Genomic DNA, 23,066 nt, shown 5'->3' with positions numbered 1-23,066 from the left:
TAGTTAAATTGCCGTCGTTTCTCTTGGTCGTTTATTGGATCTATGTTTTGTTTCAAGTCCTGAAAGTGTGTTTCTGACTAGAGTAGCACCTCTTAGTCAACCTGAAGATCCATACCATCCAACTTTCGAGGTGACAATCGACACAGGTACCGTAATAAAAGAGAGGCCAGAAAAGTCAACCAAACGAATTCATTGTTTTCGTAAGGCAATCTTTCAGAGGCTAAATCTTTTTATATCTGGCTTTAATTGGTCTGATCTATATTCTTGCAACATAATGGGCGATGCCATAGATATTTTTTATAATGCAATAAAATCATTCTTCAACTCTTGTGTTCCGATGTACTATCCGTCTACCTCTAACAAACCTCCTTGGTTTAATAAAGAGTTGACACATCTAAGAAATGTTAAGTCCAGACTTTATATAAAATTTAAAAATACCGGTTCTCAATCTATATTTTCTAAATATGTAAGTGCTTGGCCTTGGTGGAGAAACAAACAAAAACTAACACATACCCCTTTGTAATAAGACATGCTCTTCCCGTATAGTTCTTTATATCAAACGGACCGGCGTAATCCATGCCAGTATACGTGAATGGTCGGGAGAACGATGCTCTTTCTTTGGGCAGGACACCCATCAGTTGGCTTTGCAACCGCTTTTTGTGGATCACACATACTTTGCACGAATTTACTACTGCTTTCATCAGGTTCTTAATTCTCGGAATCCAGTATTTCGACCGGATGAGGCGCACCATTAACTGGTTCCCACCATGGAGAGTTATGCGATGAGTGAAATTCACAAAGTGGCGAGAAAGCAGGCACTTTTACGGAAGAATCACTGGATGCCGTTCATTGTATTGAAGGCTTTCGGAAGCCGCCACACGGCCGCACGCCCTGATCAGTCTTTGCGGATCTAGAAACGGGTTCATGCTTAGGATGGCACTTGAACTTGGCACTGGACGCTTTTCACTTAGGCAGTGATATTCAACAGGGAATTCTCTGCGCTGAGTGTTCGAAATTAGGAACCGATCGGCGGCGGCGATTTCAGTGTCCAGCAAAAGCACATTAGATGGAGATGTCTGCTTCTTGCACCGCTGAATAAAGTGATGAACATAAGCAAGGACCCGTAGAGCTTTCTCAAGCTTGGAGAAACGTGCCAACAACTCTTCAGAAGGAACTTTTGCGAGATGGACTTTTAGAGCACGCTCCTCCAGGTCGGTCACCGGAGCGTTGTCGACCTGAGTTGGCCATTGGTTGCGTGGATTTTGCAACCAAGTCGGTCCGTGCCACCATAACTGGCTATCGGCTAGATCTTGGAGGGAAACTCCTCTACTTGCCAGGTCTGCTGGATTATGGTCAGATTGAACATGAGACCAATTCTCTGTCTTTGTGGCCTGGGCGATCTTCGTCACCCTATTGGCTACAAATGTGGTCCACTGGCACGCTGACTTGCTTAACCATGCAAGCACTATCGTGGAGTCCGTCCAACAGTAAAGTTCGGAGTTAATCGTAGGCATCTGCGGAATGATGGCTGATGGAAAGCAATAACGCTCCGCACAGCTCCAGTCTTGGGAGCGAAACCGTTTTGACTGGTGCTACCCGGGTTTTCGCGGTTAGGAGTTGCACCATAATGGTGCTGCCCACTTCTACGCGGACATATATTGCCGCCCCATAAGCCTTTTGCGATGCAAAGCCATGATGCTCGACCTTGAAATCTGGATGAAACGATAGCCAGCGTGGAATGCGTATCTGCTCTAAAACCGAATAACTTTGGAGAAAATTAAGCCATCGCTGAAACAGCTCATTTGGAATGTTTTTGTCCCACCCAAGCTCCTGCAGCCAAATCTCCTGCATGAAAATTTTAGCTCGAACGATAAACGGCGCTAACCAGCCTGCAGGGTCGAACAATTTGGGACAGGACTTGGCGTTTTGTAAAGGACGTTTCAATAGCCAACTCTGGCGGGACGAAGAAGAATTCGTCAGAGGTTGCCTTCCAGCGAATACCGAGGGTTTTGGCAGTGCTTTCTGCATCGATCTCGAGAAAATCAGTATTTAAAAGATGGTTGCTCTGAATGGCCGCTAAAACTTCCTTTTGGTTGGAGGTCCATTTCCTCAATGGAAATCCGGCGGAATTCAGAGCGTCTCGGAGCTCTTGCACCATGAGCTGAGCTTCTTCCGTGGAGTCCGCTCCGGCTAGAACATCATCCACATACATGAAATTTCGAATGACATTGCTAGCTTTTGGATGGCTGAGTTCTACGTCAGCTGCTAGCTGCTGCAGTACTCGGATGGTCAGGAAAGTCGCGCAATTGACTCCAAAGGTTACTGTTTTCAATTCGAAATCTCTGATTTCCCCTCTATTGTTACGGAAAAGTATTCGCTGGAATGGAGTGTGTTTCGGATCTACCCAGATCTACCGATACATTTTTTCGATATCGGCGCTGAACACGTATCGGAAATAGCGCCACTTCAGAATTTGAATGGTCAAGTCGGACTGTAAGACAGGGCCAGCATAAAGGATATCATTTAAACTGGTACCATTCGATGAAGGGCTGGAGGCATTAAATACTACACGGAGTTTAGTAGTTATAATATAATAGGCGTTGCAATCATGTGTAGGAAGAACTTGTCGCATGTGCTTTAAGTCGAGATATTCCTGGATCACCGAATCGTATCTCGCTTTCAAGGCCTCATCTCTTTTTAGACGCTGCTCATTTCCTAAGAACTGAGCCAACGCGAAAGACCTAGAATGCCCTAGCCCGGAACCGATATGTTCTGGGTCGCGAAAAGGCAGAGGAACGACATATTTGCCGCACTCGTTTCTCGTGGTCGTTTGAAGGAAATTCTTCTCGCACATGGAATCGGATTTTTTTACCAGCTCTGTTGGTATATTCTCCACCTCCCAAAATTTTGTGAGTAGTTTGTCCAGTGAATTATCGTTCGCGTGGGAGATCTGTGTCGAAAATAAGAAATTCTGCTTTGGGCTGAGGCTGACACTGGCCCAGTTAGTACCCAGCCGAAAATGGTCTCTTGCCCCAAGAGAGAGCCACAGATGTTGGTTTTTGCTCCACTCAGAAGCATCGAAGGCAGAATGTCGGCTCCGATAAGGACATCTTTTTGTGCGCTCTCATGGAATTTTGGATCCGCCAGTGGAAAATCGGGAAGATCCCGAAGGAAATTTTGCGGAATCGGGTAGGAGGGCAGATTTCCGACTAGTTGAGGGAGGACATAGGCCGTCGTCTCCAACTGCAACGCGGGCCTAGTCGGAATTCGGATGGTGAAACTGCAGAGCTTCTTGGACTGAGCAGCTACTGTTTGGTTTAAGCCTGAGACTTGGGCTTGAACCACCTGGAATGGCAATCTAATTAGATTGAACAGTCGCTCGGTTATGAATGTTGCCTCTGATCCGGAGTCGATCAGGGCGCGTGCCTTAAAGTTAGTGCCAAGATGGGAAATATTGATTACGGCAGTGCTAAGAAGGATTGCTCTTGAACACGTGGCGAAATAATTTTGAACACCGGCTTGCTCATTAGGAAGGAAATTGGCTTGATTAGCAGAAATTTGCCTTGCAGGAGGACTTGAATTGCTGGAAAATGGGTTGTTTCGGTGCAACAACGTGTGATGCCGGCCACGGCAAGTAAAACAATTGTGCGTGCTTTTGTACTCACGAAGCTGATGTCCCTTTGCAAAGCAGTTTAAGCATTACTGCTTCCGTTTAATGTAGGCTGACCGGTCGTCAACCGACATTTGGAGAAAACGCGGACATACACGGCAGGATGGTTTTCCTTGTTACACAAGTCGCAACTTTTCGATTTTGGAGCCACTTTCGTCTCATAGGAATTTAGTTTTCTAGAGGGCCCACTTGAGTTCATCGCTTTGGAGTGCGTATGACTTGGTACGGACGGTCTCACATCATCGATGGCCTCAAGGGTTCGATGACGTTCTGTGAGGAAGGTGTTCAGCTCTGCCCATGTCGGGATGTCGGCTTTCTTATGGAGCGACTGCTCCCATAAGGAGAGAGTTATCTTCGGGAGCTTGGATGAATACAGATATACCAGCAGGCAGTCCCAGTTCTCAGTGTTGATGCCTGACAGTTCTAAGGCAGTCAAGCAACCTTGAACAGTACTTTTCAAGGCCAACCCAGATTCCTGTGGTATCGACTGCACATTAAACAGTATTTTCAATTGACTGTTTACCAACAATCGTTTATTTTCGAAACGCTCTATTAGGTTTTCCCACGCAGAGCGGAAACCCTCGTTGGTGAGAGGCGAAATCGAAACGATGGCATGCGCGTCGCCACTTGTTTTGGCATTAAAATGGAATAACTTTTTAACCGGAGTCAGCCGTGGATTATTGATATAAATGGCTGTGAAAAGATCCCGGAAAGTCGGACAGCGAAAATAGTCGCCTGCGAAAACTTCTGTATCGCATGGAGGCAACTGACAGCCAGACTGAGACGTGCCCTGCTCGATTTTATCAACGAGCTGGGCAACACACCTTTCATAGACTGAATATCAATAACTGTATTTAGCCCTGAGAATAGGCATGTTGCCTGCTGCCGCTTGCCTGCTGACACAAGGCACTCTGAGCAGAGGTCGAATTCCTTTTCAACCTTGTCCCATAGGGTTCAGACTTGGTCGCGACGGACGCTGAGCATCGTGACGGTTGGAGCTGCAGATTCCGGAGTGTTAATCTGAGCCTCAAATTTGCTTAAGCGGTCAGAAACCGAAATGAATTTGGCTAGCGCTAGATCGGAAGCAGCCATATTTTTAGCTGTGCGCTGTACTGCGGTTTTGGATGGAGTAGCACAGTCGTCGGAAATCTGCGCAGGCGTTTTCACCGAAATGCTTGGGATACTTGGACTCTTGGGCCCTTGTGGTGAAAAAATAGACCTGGGTTTGTCAGCGGACAATTTCTTCTTATCGTCCCCGATGGGCATAATCGAAAAAATGCGAAATGGAAGGGAAGCGGTTTTGGAGCCCGGTCACACTTTTGAAAATGGAGACAGATTCCTTAGCCTGAACTTAATAAATTTAAGCTTGCCGCCGTGAACGGTATAAAGCAGCGGAAAAAGACCGTATAGGATGTAATGAGTGAGAAAGTGGTGTAAAATTTATGAAGTGAAAACGCCGTAGTTTCGACTAATTGGACAGGTGACTCGGAGTGAACAGCGAATTGTATAAATGACCTGTGATTTATGCTAATTAGGTCCACCTCATTTACGATTGGAACACTTGGAACGTGGAACACGGTGAAAAAAAATGTTTATTAGAACGTAGAAAATTTTATTTTTTTGTTTACAACTGGAAACGGAGAAAATTGAATGGTAGAATTGGATTCTTTTCTCCGCGTTGTAAGTACTTCTAAAACAAACACAAATTAATATCCAAGCAACACAGGAAAAAATATTTGTCGGGTTACCGACTTATATTTGGCGGTCGTATTATTTATTTATGGATGAAAAAAAAAATTATTGTCTTGTAGTTTTTTTTAAATTTTTTTGAAAATTTAAAAATTAATTTAATAAATATTGAAATATTTATTTGTTAAAAAAAAAGAGAAAAACCCGCTTTTAATTTATTGGTCGGAAATTAATTTGGAAATTTACGGAAAAAATTGATGGAAAACAAAACGCCTTTTCCGCGTCGGCACTTAGAATACATTTTATTTGTGGTTTGGATTTGCCGACGGGAAACAATTTAAACTTTGGTATATGTATGTTATACATAACCAGTGCTTCAAAGCGAACGGTCGTGTTTTTTTTCTGCGCTCCGAATTTATTTTTGTTTTGCTAAATCCAGCGGTGGAATTTAACAAATTCTTTAATAAGTCAATTTCGTAATCCGTACTAGTTAAATTGCCGTCGTTTCTCTTGGTCGTTTATTGGATCTATGTTTTGTTTCAAGTCCTGAAAGTGTGTTTCTGACTAGAGTAGCACCTCTTAGTCAACCTGAAGATCCATACCATCCAACTTTCGAGGTGACAATCGACACAGGTACCGTAATAAAAGAGAGGCCAGAAAAGTCAACCAAACGAATTCATTGTTTTCGTAAGGCAATCTTTCAGAGGCTAAATCTTTTTATATCTGGCTTTAATTGGTCTGATCTATATTCTTGCAACATAATGGGCGATGCCATAGATATTTTTTATAATGCAATAAAATCATTCTTCAACTCTTGTGTTCCGATGTACTATCCGTCTACCTCTAACAAACCTCCTTGGTTTAATAAAGAGTTGACACATCTAAGAAATGTTAAGTCCAGACTTTATATAAAATTTAAAAATACCGGTTCTCAATCTATATTTTCTAAATATGTAAGTGCTCGGTTAAATTTTACCGTGCTTAATGCTCAGTGTTATAAGAATTATTTAAACCGCTGTAAGTTCCAGTTCGCACAGGATCCCAAACAGTTTTATAATTTCGTTAACACTAAGCGCAAAACAACTAGTTACCCTTCCTTGCTATTTTTTGAAAATACTTCGGTAACATCGGATCAGGCAATAGCCGATCTATTTGCCAAGTTTTTTCAAACCACATATTCTACGTTACCTCATTCCGAACAACCTTACTCTTACGCGGTATCAAAGTCAAATTTAATATTCTGTCCCACTTTAAACGAAAGCTCACTGCTTTATGATCTTCAGCGAGTTAAGCCTGTCTATTCGCCAGGTCCCGACGGAATTCCTGGCTGTGTGCTTAGATTCTGTGCTGAAGCCTTGTGCAAACCTCTACTAAAACTGTTTAATTTATCTCTGGAATCTACTCAGTTCCCCCAAATATGGAAGGAGTCCTTTGTGATCCCTCTCCATAAAAAAGGTAGCAAATCGGATGCAAGCAATTACAGAGGAATCTCCAAATTGTCTGCTATCCCTAAGCTTTTTGAAAACGTTATCACTCCTCATTTGCAGCACCTTTGTAGGTCAATTATTTCACCATGTCAGCATGGGTTCATGAAACGCAGATCAACAACTACTAACCTTCTGGAGCTAACCTCCTTCGTAGTACAGGGTTTCAAAAATAATCTTCAAACAGATACGGATTTCAGTAAAGCATTCGACTCTGTTAATCATTTACTTTTAATAAAAAAACTTGATTTTAGGTTTCCCTGTTGATCTCCTAAATTGGATTCTAAGTTATCTAAATGGCAGGACGCAACGGGTCCTCTTTAAAAATTCTCTTTCTTGTATTCTCCGAGTCACAACCGGCGTCCCACAAGGGAGCCACCTAGGTCCGCTCCTTTTTACCTTATTTATTAACGACCTTCCCTTAATAATAAATCATTCGCGTGTACTAATGTACGCTGATGATGTAAAATTATGCTTGCAATATAAGGACATTTCTCGCCATTTGGACTTACAATCCGATCTAGATTGCTTTCAAACCTGGTGCCGTGATAACGTATTAAACTTAAATGGCTCTAAGTGTAAAGTTATGACCTTTTGTCGTGCCAACTCAATGCACGCAACTTACACTTTAAGTGGGTGCTCTTTGGACAGAATAACACATGTTGATGATCTTGGTGTTCTTCTGGACCCTAAACTTAAATTTTCAGACCATATTTCGTCTATTGTCAATAAGGCCAGGGGTGTGCTTTGTTTTATAAAACGGTGGTCAAAGGAATTTGATGATCCTTACATGACCAAAACATTATTTATTTCTCTAGTCCGTCCGATCCTCGAGTATGGATCACCTGTTTGGAGTCCACAATATGAAGTTTACTCGGACCGAATTGGATCTTTTCAAAAGAACTTCTTACTTTTTGCCTTACGGCGCCTTAATTGGGATGCAAACCGTAGATTACCTCCTTATTCGAATAGATTAATGTTAATTAACTTACCCTCCTTAGCTAACCGTAGAACGATGCTTGGAACAGTCTTTATTTTTAACCTTATTCGTGGTGAAGTGGATAGTCCCGACTTGGTTAGTCGGCTAGACTTCACTGTTCCAAGCAGATTTACTAGAAATTACGTACCTCTAATTTTAAATCATTGTAGATCTAACTATGAGTTGCATGATCCCTACAGAGTATTATGTTCTGACTATAATAGATTCTATCCTATTATCTCTAATTCTGACTCTGCCGTTTTTAAAGCGAACATTACTAACGTACTTAACGAATCCTTAGATATTACTACTAGCATACATATATTTCCTCGTCCTTTACTGTCTTCTATATCGCGTTTATCTTCCCGCGATTCGAGCCGTACGATACACGGCAGCGCCCCTCGGTCGGTTGGGCGGGACCGAGGGTATGTGTTGTTTGTTTCGTTTTTGTATTCTTCGATAGCAAATCAAATTGTATTAAGTGGACTGCGGAGTTAAAGCAAAAATGTGTTGCGAAAAGAATTTGGCTTGCGTTGGACACAGTGAAAAGAGAACAGAATTTTTACCACTTTTGGCAAAGCTTTGGACTTAGAAATTTTCACTGAACTTGGCACAAATTATTTTCACTTTTTCACATTTGGAATTTTGCACTTTTCGGACTGGATGAATATTTAAATATGTTCGGAAATTCGGACTTAGAAATTTTCACAAGGTTTTCGAACCTTTTGCTGAAGACCGGCAATTAAAGAAAATGGAAATTTCGTACTTATCTTGAAATTTGTTCGCTGGTGGACAAACTTGAAAATCCAGGTGATCTGGCTCGAATGGATCAAAAATGTTGGGTTGTAGGGGGCTGCTGTCCTGGAATTTTCCAAATATGCTGAAATAGAAACACTCGAAGAAAAGCGAACACTAGACTTTTCGTAATTGCGCGGGCGCGACCGGGCGTATGTTTATTCGGCGAAATTAGTTTTTACACTGGTGCTTATTCTAATTAGTTAGGCTCTCCCAAGCGCAGCGGAGACTCCTTGGGGACTCTGTGGTGAAGAGCGGGAGAGCGTAAGAGGGAGCGGAGAGCGGGTGACAGTCCAAACCCCGTAACTTGGACAAACTCTAATAATTACTCTGATTTGATTGACGTTCAAGCCTCGGTTTCGAGCTTTTCTTATATGGACTTTAGACTTGAGGGTTCTGATCAAATGAAGGGAGAAAGCTTTGGAGTTGCTGACTTTAATAGTCTTTGCATTTCTCTTGGATTCAAGTGCATTCGCTCTTGGATACAAGTGCTCTTAGATTCTTATAATTTTGTTTATTGAAATCTAATACTTCTGTTTTTCGGGATTGCGAGTCCGAGCTTTGAACGTGGGAACGCAACGATGATGCGAGGGCTTAAGCATAGATTGTTTAAATTAGACAACGGATGTTTAGTCTACCAGTGGGTGACTTATCAGGTATCTGGTATCTTTTGGGTACATCCAGAGTTGTGTAGGGTGTGTGGGTGAGTTTGGGTGTACATGTTGTATGTATATTAGTGTGTAGGCATGTGCTTAAGTCTTAGGGACTTATGGATATGTCACTCCCCCAATCATTGAATTTGGCCTGTCCTCAGGTCGTTAAATTTGGATATATCGTAACATTGTTTTCTGGTTGAATATTTTCCTTGACATTAGTTTCAAGGTGCGGATGTTCTTCTTTTTGTTTACAGTATTTGACAATAATTTTCTTAGGTATATTTTTAAACTTATATGCTAAATACAAAGATAACTAATTATCATGATGACAAAAGTTGTAATGCATATAATTTGGAAAAAGTTGTAGTGTTTTACATGCAATTTTATCATTTCTCTTGTTTCTAAGTGATTTATTGGTTCTAAACGTGTAACATTGTTGGTGATATAAATCGTTTGTGTAAAATCTGCTACATTATTGGAAATTAGGAATTCATCTATTTGCATGGTACAATTTTTAATATTAATGATGTTGTTTCCTGATATTAATATTTTGTTGTTTGTACAATCTTGGTTGATAACTGTTTCAGGAATATTCCATGTTAAAAGTATATTTGGTTCTATATAATTTATTTGGAAATTTCTTTGGGTTTTAATGTATTTGCATATATTATGTATTTAATATATGTATTTAATATATTCGCTAGGAACGTGGGATATAATCAAAATTTCGTTCGTGTCTGTCTTGAGCCAAGTTGATGTTCTTATCTTTAGCATTTTCTCCGAATTTACTTGTTTCAAATAATCGTGCTTTAGTAATCTTGATGTTGATTCCGCTTGAGTAAAAAAACGTTCGACTTTGTTGAGTATATACACATGGGAAAGATCTTTATTCGATACTTTTAGTGACTGCAGTAAGTACTATCGATACAGATTTTGTGTTAGAGATTACAGTGTCAGATAGCACTGATAGCAAATAGTTTCAATACCCTTCCTCAATGTAAGCTTACATATTTCAATACAAACTTAACTTCTTAGTAAACTCACAATGCTTTTGTTTTTGAAGGTTCTTTGTTAATATATCTGCCATCATCTGTTTAGTTGAAAGATACTTTAAAATAATTTGCCCTTCCTTAACAATATCTCTTACAAAGTAATACCTGATATCCTTATGTTTCGATCTTGAATGATGTACAGGATTCTTTGCCAACTGCTGAGCGCTTAAATTGTCAGTATTCATAATTGCCGATGTTCCAGATTCTCCGCAGCCAATTTCCAATATAAGTCGTCTTAAAGAAATCGCTTCCTTGCATGCGGATGATAATGCCATGTATTCCGCTTCTGTACTAGAGCTACGCTGCGTTGTTTTTCAGATTTCCACGAAATCGGACCTCCAGCCAGATAGAATAGGTATGCTGTGTATGATTTTCTATCAGTTTTGTCACCTCCCCAGTCAGCATCCACGTAACCAGTTAAAGGCTCATTGCTAATTTTGTAATGCAGTTTTAGATCTTTTGTTGATGCCAAATATCTGAGTACATGTTTTACTCCTGTCCAATGCTCACTGTGGGGATCCTTGTTGCGCTGCGCCAATTTAGATACTGAATGTAAAATGTTTGGCCTTGATGATAGCGCCAACCACATGAGTTCACCAATGACCGCTTGATAAGCCTGTTCGTTAACTATTTTGCATCCCTCCTTATCACACGTGATTTGAAATCCGGCATCCAGTGGAGTTGTAGCTGCTCTACACTCCTTAATACCGTGCCGCTGAAGTAGATTTTCTATATACTGGCTCTGACTTAACGTTATCTCGCCCAGCTCGCCTTCTCGCTGAACTTCCAGTCCAAGAAACATATTCAACTGTCCATGATCTACACATTTGAAAGATTGAGCGAATTTTCCTTTTATGCTCATAAGATCATTTTTATCTTGACAAGCTATGATGAGATCGTCCACATATACAATAATAAGTGCAAGATGGCGTCCACCTTTATTCATGTAAGGACATGGCTCGTTTGTACATGGATTAAAACCAATACTACGCAAAACTCCATCCATACAGTTCCACTCTCTGCCAGGTTGTTTGAGGCCATAAACTGCCTTCTTTAGCAAAAGCACGCCGTCCGCATGATCTTTGGCTCTGAATCCGAGTGGCTTTTGCATGTATACAGTGTCTGTTAAATCACTATTCAAATATGCCGTACATACATCCATTTGGTGCAAATGCAATTTTAACTGTGCAGCCAGGGCAAGAATGAAACGTATACTTTCCATCCGACAAACAGGTGAAAAAGTCTCTGCATAATTAATTCCATACTGCTGTGAACAGCCCTTGGCTACTAGACGTGCCTTGTACCGCTGCACTTGCCCGTTCGCATCCCTCTTCACAGGAAGATCTACTACCTGCCAAGTCTGGTTGTTCATACGAGCCTCGTACTCTCGATTTATCGCTTCCAACCATAATTCCGAATCAAGACACCTGATTGCTTCTTCGTAGCTTACCGGAATAAATAAGTCACTGCTAGTTGCCACTCATAAGACATTGTACTGCTTTCGCGGGCGTCCAGGTTTGCCTGTTCGAATCAGCTTAGGTCTGCCAGGACCCACTCGTTTTCCGTCCTGCGAGTTGTCCTCACCCTCTGCACCGTCAGTGCTGTAATCACTTTTTATGCCGACCTTGTCTTGGTCGTATGAGCTTTCGTCTTCCGAGCTGGTGTATTCGGGCGAACCGGGGTTGACTTTGTCATCTGATCTTACGTCGTTGCTGCAGTTGTCCCTCTTATCCTCCAGTTGACCGTCTGAAACACCACCGCCTTGTGGTAGTTCAAACAATACGAATCCAGCATCCTTTGCTATGTTATCAGCTCGCTCGTCGAAAAGTACGTCCCTCTTTTCGATAACTTGTCCTGTGCTCGGGTCGAAAAGCCTATACCCTTTGGATGTTCGAGAATAACCAACCATTCGGTATTCCTTTCCTTTCTGCTTGAATTTACTTCGTGCGTGGCCTTTATCCAATGCAACTGCGAAAGAACCAAAAACTTTAAAATGAGATATTGATGGTTTTTTACCATAAATATCTCTCAGGGCGTTCGTAGGCGCTCTGTTCCGCAGATAGACAGCTGTGTATATAGCTTCTCCCCATAAAGACTCCACCAGGCCAGATTGCGTCAGCAAGCATCGGGCCATCTCCACTAACGTACGGTTAGCCCTTTCCGCTACTCCGTTTTGTTGTGGGCTGTACGGGATTGTTAATTGTCGCTTAATCCCAGTCGCTTTTAAGAAATTGTCAAAGGTTGCGCTAACAAATTCCTTTCCGTTATCGCTGCGTATGCACTTCAGAAGCTTTCCAGTTGCCTTTCCTCAAGTTTCTTAAATTCTACGAATTAAACAAATATGCGACGAGACTTGTCATCGATAAACGTGAGAAAATATCGATTCCCACCCAATGATCTTGTATTAAAGGGGCCACATACATCTGTATGAACAAGTTCCAATATTTCACTGGCTCGGCTTTCTGTTTTATGTGGAAACGGCTGAACATGTATTTTGCTCACCATACATGTTTTGCAGGATGTATTTTGTGGTATATTACAACCTTCAATTCCACGAACCATGTTCTTCTTCACGATATCGAACAGACTGCGATAGTTGATGTGACCATATCGCATGTGCCATAAAATACCATCGGCGTTTGCAGCCGCATTACACTGATTGGACTTTTCATCGAATATATATAGATTTCCAGTTTTCTTTACTTGAAATATACACTTACCGTTCTGAATAATCTTTGCGTGCCTTTCGTTAAAGTGCACTAAATTGCCCTTAGAAACGGTTTGACTTACAGACATGAAGTTTCCCTTCATTGTAGGAACAAATAGTACGTCGTTTAATACAAGAGTGTAGCGATCCGTCTTTAGCTTGAGCACTCCTTTTCCCTCTGCCATCAGAAATCCGTCTCCTGCTAAGCCAATCGTCTCTGTGTGCTTCTCCAGGGTTGTAAACAAATTTTCGTCACAGCACATGTGGCTTGTAGCTCCGCTATCTAGGCACCATTTTGTACGACCAAAGCTATCTGCGTCTAGAGCTCCCAATAAGCTGCACTGTTTTTGAACAGTTGGAGTCTGCTTCTTCTTTTCGGTTCCATCTAACCGATATTCAGCCTCGATATGTCCACGCTTGCCACAATTATAGCAAATAACATTATTCCAATTCTTTTTGGAAACTGGCTTTGACGTGTTTGCTACACAAGCCTGTGCGTGCATGTCGCTTGGACCAAATTGAGATCGTCTCTCTCCCTCTTCTTTGATCTTGATTTTCAGTACCTCGAACTCCGGCAGTGTATAGCGCGTCTCGATGGCGACCACAAAATTTTCGTACTCCTTGGGAAGGCTCGATAGCAGGATTATAGCTCGAAACTCCCCACTTATGTCAATTCCTACCGACGATAGTTGATCCAAAACTTCACTGAAAGCATTCAGGTGACTGCAAACATTTTGGCCATCCTCCATCTTTAAGCTTAGCAAAGTTTTGTAGAGCGATACTTTTCTGACTGGTCCACTCGGTTGATGCACCTCTCTCAGTTTGGTCCAAGCTTCAAACGATGTCGTACACGTTTTTATATAGCTTACTTGCGACGTTTTAACGCTGAGAGTGATCATGGCTAGAGCCTTACTGTCACGGCTTGGCCAATTCGAATTTTCACCTGCCTCATCCTGTTTCAACGTGCCTGTTGCCACGTCCCATAGCTCCGCGTGTACAAGTACGCTGCGCATCTGTGTACGCCAAGAATCATAATTCTTTTCCTCCAATAATCCATAATCCATAATGAAGCTTTTCGTTTTAGCGATCCGATTCCAATTTCATCTGCATGCACTCGTAATGCAGACACCGTCAACTTCTCAACTTTTATGTATGTATGTGTGCTCTGGGCCCATAACCTCTTGATGTTGATTCCGCTTGAGTAAAAACACGTCCGACTTTGTTGAGTATATACACATGGGAAAGATCTTTATTCGATACTTTAAGTGACTGCAGTAAGTACTATCGAACCAGATTTTGTGTTAGAGATTACAGTGCTATCTGATAGTTTCAATAAGTAATTTTGGGTTAAAGATTCCTAATCTAGTTAATTGCATACCTAACTCGATGTCTTCTATGTATTCTGTAAACTCCTGTAGGTTGAATATCACTGTCGCAATTTGTTGGTTCTGTTCTTTTTCCACCTTGAGCCTATTAATTATGTCTATACCGCTGTTTATTATGTCGATAACCAGGTTTAGATCATGGGTTTTAACGGAGTCTTCTGACATGTTATTAATTTTTTCCTCTAACTCCTCCGTCGTCTTCATCTAATGTACCAAATAAGTATTTATATGCCTTCCCTACTACGTAACAATTCTTAATCCATTTATTTCTCGTTTTAGTTTATCGACTAAATATTGTATCTGAGGTACATTGGGATAATCGTTTGCTTCAGTTACTAGATTTTCGAACATAAGCATTGTCTTTGTTATGTTTATACTCAAATAGTGGTATTCGTAGCTGGTTGGAATTTCCATCGTTCCGGTTTGGAATAGAAGGTATCCATTTTTCGCACTTATTGGGTTTACTTCGATGTAGCTGCATTTGACCATAGTGATAAGTGATAACATGCAACTAAGCATTATTAGAAATATATTGCGTACTTTGCGCTTCTCTGGCTGGTATATGCTTCCGGTGTATGATGTATCCTGCAGTTGTCTTATAAGTGTTATGTAGGGCCTGTGATCCTTGAATGCCATCGCCAGGGCCGTCTTTGTATCCAGCCATGTGTTTACTCTTCCTTGGGTCACGACCTCCAATGCTGCATCCACTAGTAACCGTTTTACTGCTCCGTAGATAACATGTGCTTGTCTGGCATCTTGGGTAGGGTATAAGTTGAGTAGCTGCTCGACCTGGTTAACAAACACAGAGTAACTAGTAACCGTCTTACTGCGCCGTAGATAACATGTGCTTGTCTGGCATCTTGGGTAGTGTATAAGTTGAGTAGCTGATCGACCTGGTTAACAAACACAGATAGCTTGCCGCCAGGTGTGCCATCGTAGAGTAGTTTAGTTCTTTAATTTGATTTAATAACTGATTTAGGTGGGTTTCCGAAAGTTGCGGAACTGCCATTATGTATTTGTATAAGTTTCTGGATACACGGTGTTTATTTTTTTTTGTTTTGTTTTAAGGTACGGAATTAAAAATTTTAATTAATTTTGCTTACCAGGGAAATGAAACGGGCTTTTCCTACTACTGGAAGTGACTTAATGAAGGTCAAAGAATTAATGGAGAGGAAACAAGGGTATGACGAGTCCTTCAGCGATTATGTCTCCGACATGCACAGCTTGCACTTTAAGTTGAAACACAAAATCGCCAAGAATGAATTTGTAGAGCTTTTGAAAGGACATGACGTCCCCAATAATATCGCTGGCAGAGCTTGAAATCTGTGGTTAAAAAACCGTGGAAAACCGAAGCGAAGTACACCAGTAAATGAGATCCAACGCTCAGACGGGCAAGGACGTATTCCTGATGGTGTCCTTGTGGAAGAATTCCAACGCAAGCCGGGAGACAGCCGCAAGTCCCACAGAACAGCGCATGGTTGTAGAAACTCTTTGCACTATATGAATTGGCACGATAGCGCCTTTTCAACAGCGCCGAGGAAGAGGATAACATCGCGCAGAACGCTCGCAGAACACAAAAACTTTATGAAATCATAACCGAACACCGACGCTTTTGACAAAAAGTCGTGGACACGGAGATCTTGGAAACAGATCAAAACCGATTTAGTCTGTCTTTACATAAATACACATAGCCTGGCTAGCGCAGTCAGCAGAGTATGGTGGGTCGAAGCCACACGTTTATGGGCGCCTGATGAGAACAGGGATGGAAAATCAACTGAAAGAAAGCGTAAACCATGCGTAAAAGCATCGATTAGTTCGAGCCTGTTACGTACACTCATTTTGTAAGATCCCAAGACTTTGAAGATTCACAACCAGAATCTAAAGCAGGAGATGGGGTAATACCACCTCGTTGAGTCAGACGGAACGCGACAAAGAAAATGCAAGTTGACCATAAACGAGTGCCCGATGACCAGTTCAATAGGTCGGGGAAAAAAACAGTTACGGACACAGTTCACCGAGAGGGTATTGACTTCCAAAGTAGGGGAAAACTGGAAATATGACTCTTAGGTGGGAACACTTGGCATAGAAGACCGATGCCCGAAGTAGTTCAGAAAAAGCTCTAAGCCGGTATAAAAAGACCGTAGCCCACCGATAAAGTAGTCAAGATTCCGTTATCGAGAGTCAATACTCGAGATTCAATTCTCGGGAGTTCACTTCTCGGGAAGCACTTCTCGAAAAACAATCCGATTATACTGGCACTATTGATGCTAGTAAGGATTTACAAACGATCAGAACAGCGGCGTCGGGATCACCACCACAGTGTGGAACGGATCGTATATCAGCAGTGTATATTGCACAACAATCCGTCAATGAAAACTCACTCTCTTACTACAAAAAAATAATCAAAGAATAAGTGAACCGGTGATTTTTTATGTGAATATCAAGAAAGACAACTTTCCCAAATAAGTGCACCATTCAAGTAATCTGAGAATCGGGTAGCGGCCGCAGCGTACCGCCGAAAACATTAGGCGTAAACGAAATTGTTTAAGATGTGTGGCATTTTCACCAAAGGCTGGAAAAGAAGAAGGAATGTTGCATAGCATTCCGAAGGGGAGATAATCCCCATTAATCCCATTCCGTTTGATCGATACATCGATCATTATGGACCGGCAGATAACGGTAGGGTAAAGAAACATCTGTTCGTAATAATAGACGAATTCACTAAACATGCAACAAAGACAACGAACACAAAAGAAGTAAATGTAGTATTAAAGGATTATTTAAGATCATATAGTGGCCGAAAATTATAGTATCAGATAGGGGCAGCTGTTTTACATCCGAAGATTTAGGGAATAATAGTTTATGGAAGAATATAATATTAAGCACAAAAGGATAGCAACAGAATCACCCCAGGGCAATGGACAGGTAGAAAGATTCAATAGAATAGTGGGGCCTATGACCGCTAAAGTTACAGACATTGAAAATGGATTTCATTGGGATGCAGTTATTAAAGATGTAAAATTTTCTTTGAAAAATACCAAACAATCTCCGAGCAAGATGTAGTTTGGAATTGAGCAAAAGGGGAAATTTATTGATGAGCTAAGACAAAAACTATAAGAGTTAGATAACTTTAGACTTAAAGTAAATTAGAAAGAAAGCAGCGGAGTGATAATCAAAAAAAATATAATAGTAAGAAGAAAACAAGTACGGAGTACAAAGTAGAAGATTACATTATGGTTAATAATTTCGATAGTACATGAGGAGTTGCTAGAAAGCTAATCCCCAAACATAAGAGTCCATATGTAATAGGGAAGGTATTAAAAAATTCTAGGTTTTTGATTAAAGATGTTGAAGGTTTTCAATTGGCACGTAATCCATATCAAGGTGTCTGGAGTAACAAAAATATTAAACATTTGATAGAAAGTAGAAAATAAATTTGTATAATTAAGTATAAGAAAATTGTAAAAAAAAAATTAACCAAATATCGACTAGAGACCATGTAATAGCTATATGTTGAAAATTTCGACAAGATCAGAAGATCTTTAATGTCAGGATGGCCGAATTGTAGCAGACTAGGGTATGCAGTTTGCTATATCAACATTGTAAATAAGTTTGTTTCGCAGGATCGGCTTTCTAGCAACATGCGAAGAGGCAGATCGCAAACGGAGAAAGAGTCAGTCAAAACACTTAAGCTACACTTAACGTCAAGTGCGAATAAATTAAAGCGAGAAAATGAGTTGTGCGTTTTAATCAATAATGTGGGAGATTTCCTTGTTATGATATCAACCAACTAAGTTCCGATTGATATTTTTTGTAAGTAACGTATATATCATTTGTGGGTGGCTCACGTTTTCAACGTATTAGGCCAAGTTGCCATGTTGTTCGAGAAGGTTGAGTCCAAAGAAAACAGGAGCGAAAATATAATAGTAACGCATTTAGCGATGCGCTTCGGGTATATCGTTTGTTTGACAGAGGGTGTGGGGGAACTAACCAGAAAGCGTAAAATCTACGCTGCCAACGTACTAGGCTAAGGAGCCAGGTCGTTTGAGACGCTCCAGTCTTTACGGCTTTCTATGACTAATTTGGGGCGCAGACGATTTTAGTTTCTTTGGATTACGCTGCTAGCGTACTAGCTAACTGTTGTGGGGTCCGCAAATATCGGTCAAACAGCCTGGTTTTCCGACGACTGGCGGGAGGGGCTTTTCGGACATACACTGTCTTATGAGGACCGGTTCACATATGGAACCAAGTAAAAGCTCCCCAGGAAAAGGTGTCCCAGTTCACGTATGGAACCAAGTAAAAGCTCCCCAGGAAAAGTTGGGCCAGTTCACATTTGGAACCACGTAAAAGCTCACCAGGAAAAAAGTCGTCCAGTTCACCTACGGAGCCACGTAAAAGCTCCCCAGGAAAAGGTGGACCAGTTCACGTACGGAACCTAGTAAAAATTCCCTAAACATAGAAAGACGGAGGCAGGTTAGCCGGATGTAACCATGTCAGGGCGACGACCAACAGCTACGGGTAATTATTTGTTTTTATTTTTGGGCTTAGATACCGGACGAGTTTTTGACTGAGGAAAGACTTATTAATGGCGTAACAGCACCCCAACTTACTTATCTATTATAAGAAGTTGTTGTCAACAACGTTCCCTGTAGATCATGTCATATATTTAACTGGATACCAGGCAGAACACCGGAAACGATTCTTAATAGAGAAACCCAAATACATAAACACAGGGTGCAAAAAAAAAGTGTTGTTTCAACCCTCCACCGGGAGAGAACCCCAATCGCAAACACAAGAAGAGAGTCGTGCACCGCGAGGTGCAAGTGCGGGAGACACCCCCGACTATATGAGGCACTTAATCAAGAAAGTCTTGAAAACTTCGGAAACCAGCCGGAGGAGGTAGGACACTTGACCGATCAGATTAGAAACACAATGGATGAAGCAGCCGGAGGGATGGATCACCTAGGACCACCTAGGGGTCGCTCCAGCATGCTTCCGCGGTACCAGGCAAGTTCGGAAGAACGGTCGGATGCTGCCGATAGGCGGGAAAAAGTACTGATGGGTTTGGTGAGACAAAGTAGAGATAAGCAATGGGAAATTAGCGCTCAAATAACCGCTCTAAAGAAGAACGTCGCAGAGTTACAAGCCACATAAACCTTTTCGGAAAAACCAAGAATGGCACCACCACCTGGACTACACAGAAACCCCACGGATAGCTTGCTAAAGTATCAAGACACCCCGACACCAGAACAAGTGGCGCAACAGTGTTTTAACAGCCAGATGCATCGATTGAGGTAGCCCAGACGAACGACCATTCCTCAGGGTATACCTCAACAGTGCGTAGCAGCGGAGACCAGTCACCAATTTCACCCCGATTTAGATCGAAGTCTAACGTTTCAAGCTCCCGTACCAAAGGGGGTTCGGCTAGATAAATGGAACTTAAAATTTGACGGAACCGGCCGCGGTATGACCGTTGAGTTTTTTATTCCGTATGGAAAAGTTACAAGAATTATATGGACTAAGTCGACAGAAAGTTTCAGAGAACTCCATAATCTGCTGGTCGGCGCAGCAAGTAAGTGGTATTGGCAACTAATGGAGGATCAAGCTGAAGATTACGATTTTGATTTCGCTCACCAGGGAAATGAAACAGGCTTTTCCTACAGCTGGAAGTGACTTAATGAAGGTCAAAGAATTAATAAAGACGAAACAAGGGTATAACGAGTCCTTCAGCGATTATTTCTCCGACATGCACAACTTGCACTTTAAGTTGCACTTTAAGTTGTAATTTGTAGAGCTTTTGAAAGGACATGACGTCCCCAATAATATCGCTGGCCGAGCTTGAAATCTGTGGTTAAAAAACCATGGAAAACCGAAGCGAAGTACACCAGTAAATGAGCTTTAACGCTCAGACGGGAAAGGACGTATTCCTGATGGTGTCCTTGTGAAAGAATTCCAACGCAAGCCGGGAGACAGCCGCAAGTCCCACAGCGCCGAGGAAGAGGATAACATCGCGCAGAACGCACGCAGAACACAAAAACTTTATGAAAACATAACTTTTTGACAAAAAGTCGTGGACACGGAGATCTTGGAAACAGATCAAAACCGATTAAGTCTGTCTTTACATAAATACACATAGCCTGGCTAGCGCAGTCAGCAGGGAAGATTCACAACCAGAATCTAAAGCAGGGGAAGGGGTAATACCACCTCGTTGAGTTAGACGGAACGCGACAAAGAAAATGCAAGTCGACCATAAAAGAGTGTCCGATGACCAGTTCAATAGGTCGAAGAAAAAAACAGTTACGGGCACAGTTCACCGAGAGGGAATTGACTTCCAAACCGAGACCGATGCCCGAAGTAGTTCAGAAAAAGCTCTAAGCCGGTATAAAAAGACCGTAGCCCACCGATAAAGTAGTCAAGATTCCGTTATCGAGAGTCAATACTCGAGATTCAATTTTCGGGAGTTCAATTCTCGGGAAGCACTTCTCGGAAAACAATCCGTCAATGAAAACACAATTGCCTATTTCCAAACAAGTGCATAATTCAAGTAATCTGAGAATCGGGTAGCGGCCGAAGCATTTATACCAACGTATATGTATATATATCTAGAAAGACGACCTTTACTTAGTGTGTATTCTTTTTTTTTTTTGTGTATATTACGTTACTGATTGGTTTACAATTATTGGTGCACGAAAGTATATGTATGTACAATTCCATCAGTATATATAGCAGCAGCCACTATTGATACTGGCACTATTGATGCTAGTAAGGATTTACAAACGATCAGAACAGCGGCGTCGGGATCACCACCACAGTGTGGAACGGATCGTATGTATATCAGCAGTGTATATTGCAGAACAATCCGTCAATGAAAACTCACTCGCTTACTACAAACAACTAATCAAAGAATAAGTGAACCGGTGCTTTTTTATGTGGATATCAAGAAAGACAAAATAACTTTCCCAAACAAGTGCACCATTCAAGTAATCTGAGAATCGGGTAGCGGAAGCAGCGTGCCGCCGAAAACATTCATACAAACATACATATATATATATATATAATTAAATAATCGCAATACTCATATGTATAACAAATATAATTTTATTTTACTGAATATTTACAATATTTTTTAGTTGAGAAGAACACCGACCGATTATAATTAGGCATCAAGCTGAACTCTAATAATTACTCTGATTTGATTGACGTTCAAGCCTCGGTTTCGAGCTTTTCTAATATGGACTTTAGACTTGAGGGTTCTGATCAAATGAAAAGAGAAAGCTTTGGAGTTGCTGACTTTAATAGTCTTTGCATTTCTCTTGGATTCAAGTGCATTCCCTCTTGGATAAAAGTGCTCTTAGATTCTTATAATTTTGTTTATTGAAATCTAATACTTCTGTTTTTCGGGATTGCGAGTCCGAGCTTTGAACGTGGGAACGCAACGATGATGCGAGGGCTTAAGCATAGATTGTTTAAATTAGAAAACGGATGTTTAGTCTACCAGTGGGTGACTTATCAGGTATCTGTTGGGTACATCCAGAGTTGTGTAGGGTGTGTGGGTGAGTTTGGGTGTACATGTTGTATGTATATTAGTGTGTAGGCATGTGCTTAAGTCTTAGGGACTTATGGATATGTCACTCCCCCAATCATTGAATTTGGCCTGTCCTCAGGTCGTTAAATTTGGATATATCGTAACATTGTTTTCTGGTTGAATATTTTCCTTGACATTAGTTTCAAGGTGCGGATGTTCTTCTTTTTGTTTACAGTATTTCACAATAATTTTCTTAGGTATATTTGTAAACTTATATGCTAAATACAGAGTCAAACTAATTATCATGATGACAAAAGTTGTAATGCATATAATTTGGAAAAAGTTGTACTGTTTTACATGCAATTTTATCATTTCTCTTGTTTCTAAGTTATTTATTGGTTCTAAACGTGTAACATTGTTGGTGATATAAATCGTTTGTGTAAAATCTGCTACATTATTGCGCGCTCAGCGGCAAAAAGAGCAAGACGAGCGCCGGCTCTCTCTCCAACGAAACAATGCATACTTCACCTTCGTGTCTGACGCCCGTGAGTGCCAAACAACCCATCGAGTCAATGACCTAGCACCTGCAGAAAGCAAACGATCGCGGTCCTGCTCACCAATGCTTATGACTGCACGATGTGAACCCGAACGCATTGAGAGCGTCTCTCTCGCGCTCTCCTCATTGCAAACGGTGCCAAGCTCTGTAGCTACCAGCACAGTAACTTCGATATCTACTGCAACTGCACCTATAGCAACAACAACAACATCAACACTATGCTCAGTACCGAGAGTTGTGTACATTTCTGCTGAAACAACAACAACCAAAGCAAGTGCACTCTCTCCGACTCTAGAAAACAAAAGCGGACAAGAACCAAAACAAAACACAAAACTGTTTCAAACAGGGCTGGATCGCTACATTCAAATAAAGCGAAAGCTAAGCCCACAACACAAACAGGCTGGCAATCAGCCGAAAATAAATCGCACCAACGTTGACAACTCAACTTCAAATAGGTTTGCACTACTGGATGACTGCGAAGTGCATCCAATGAAAGAACAGGAGCAGAAGAAGATTAATCCGCCTCCAATATTTATACGAGAGAAAACCTCAAGCGCACTGGTTAACA

General features: G+C 41.4%; 1 pseudogene; it reads right to left on the bottom strand.

Moving 5' to 3' along the window:
* Nucleotides 1-473: 473 nt before the first annotated feature.
* LOC122756666 lies at nt 474-4,936 on the bottom strand (annotated as a pseudogene).
* Between the last annotated feature and the right edge of the window lie 18,130 nt (nt 4,937-23,066).

Source organism: Drosophila santomea, chromosome 2L (genome assembly GCF_016746245.2).
Source record: "Drosophila santomea strain STO CAGO 1482 chromosome 2L, Prin_Dsan_1.1, whole genome shotgun sequence".
Lineage (NCBI taxonomy): Eukaryota > Metazoa > Arthropoda > Insecta > Diptera > Drosophilidae > Drosophila > Drosophila santomea.
This window is presented reverse-complemented; position numbering and strand designations above follow the sequence as displayed.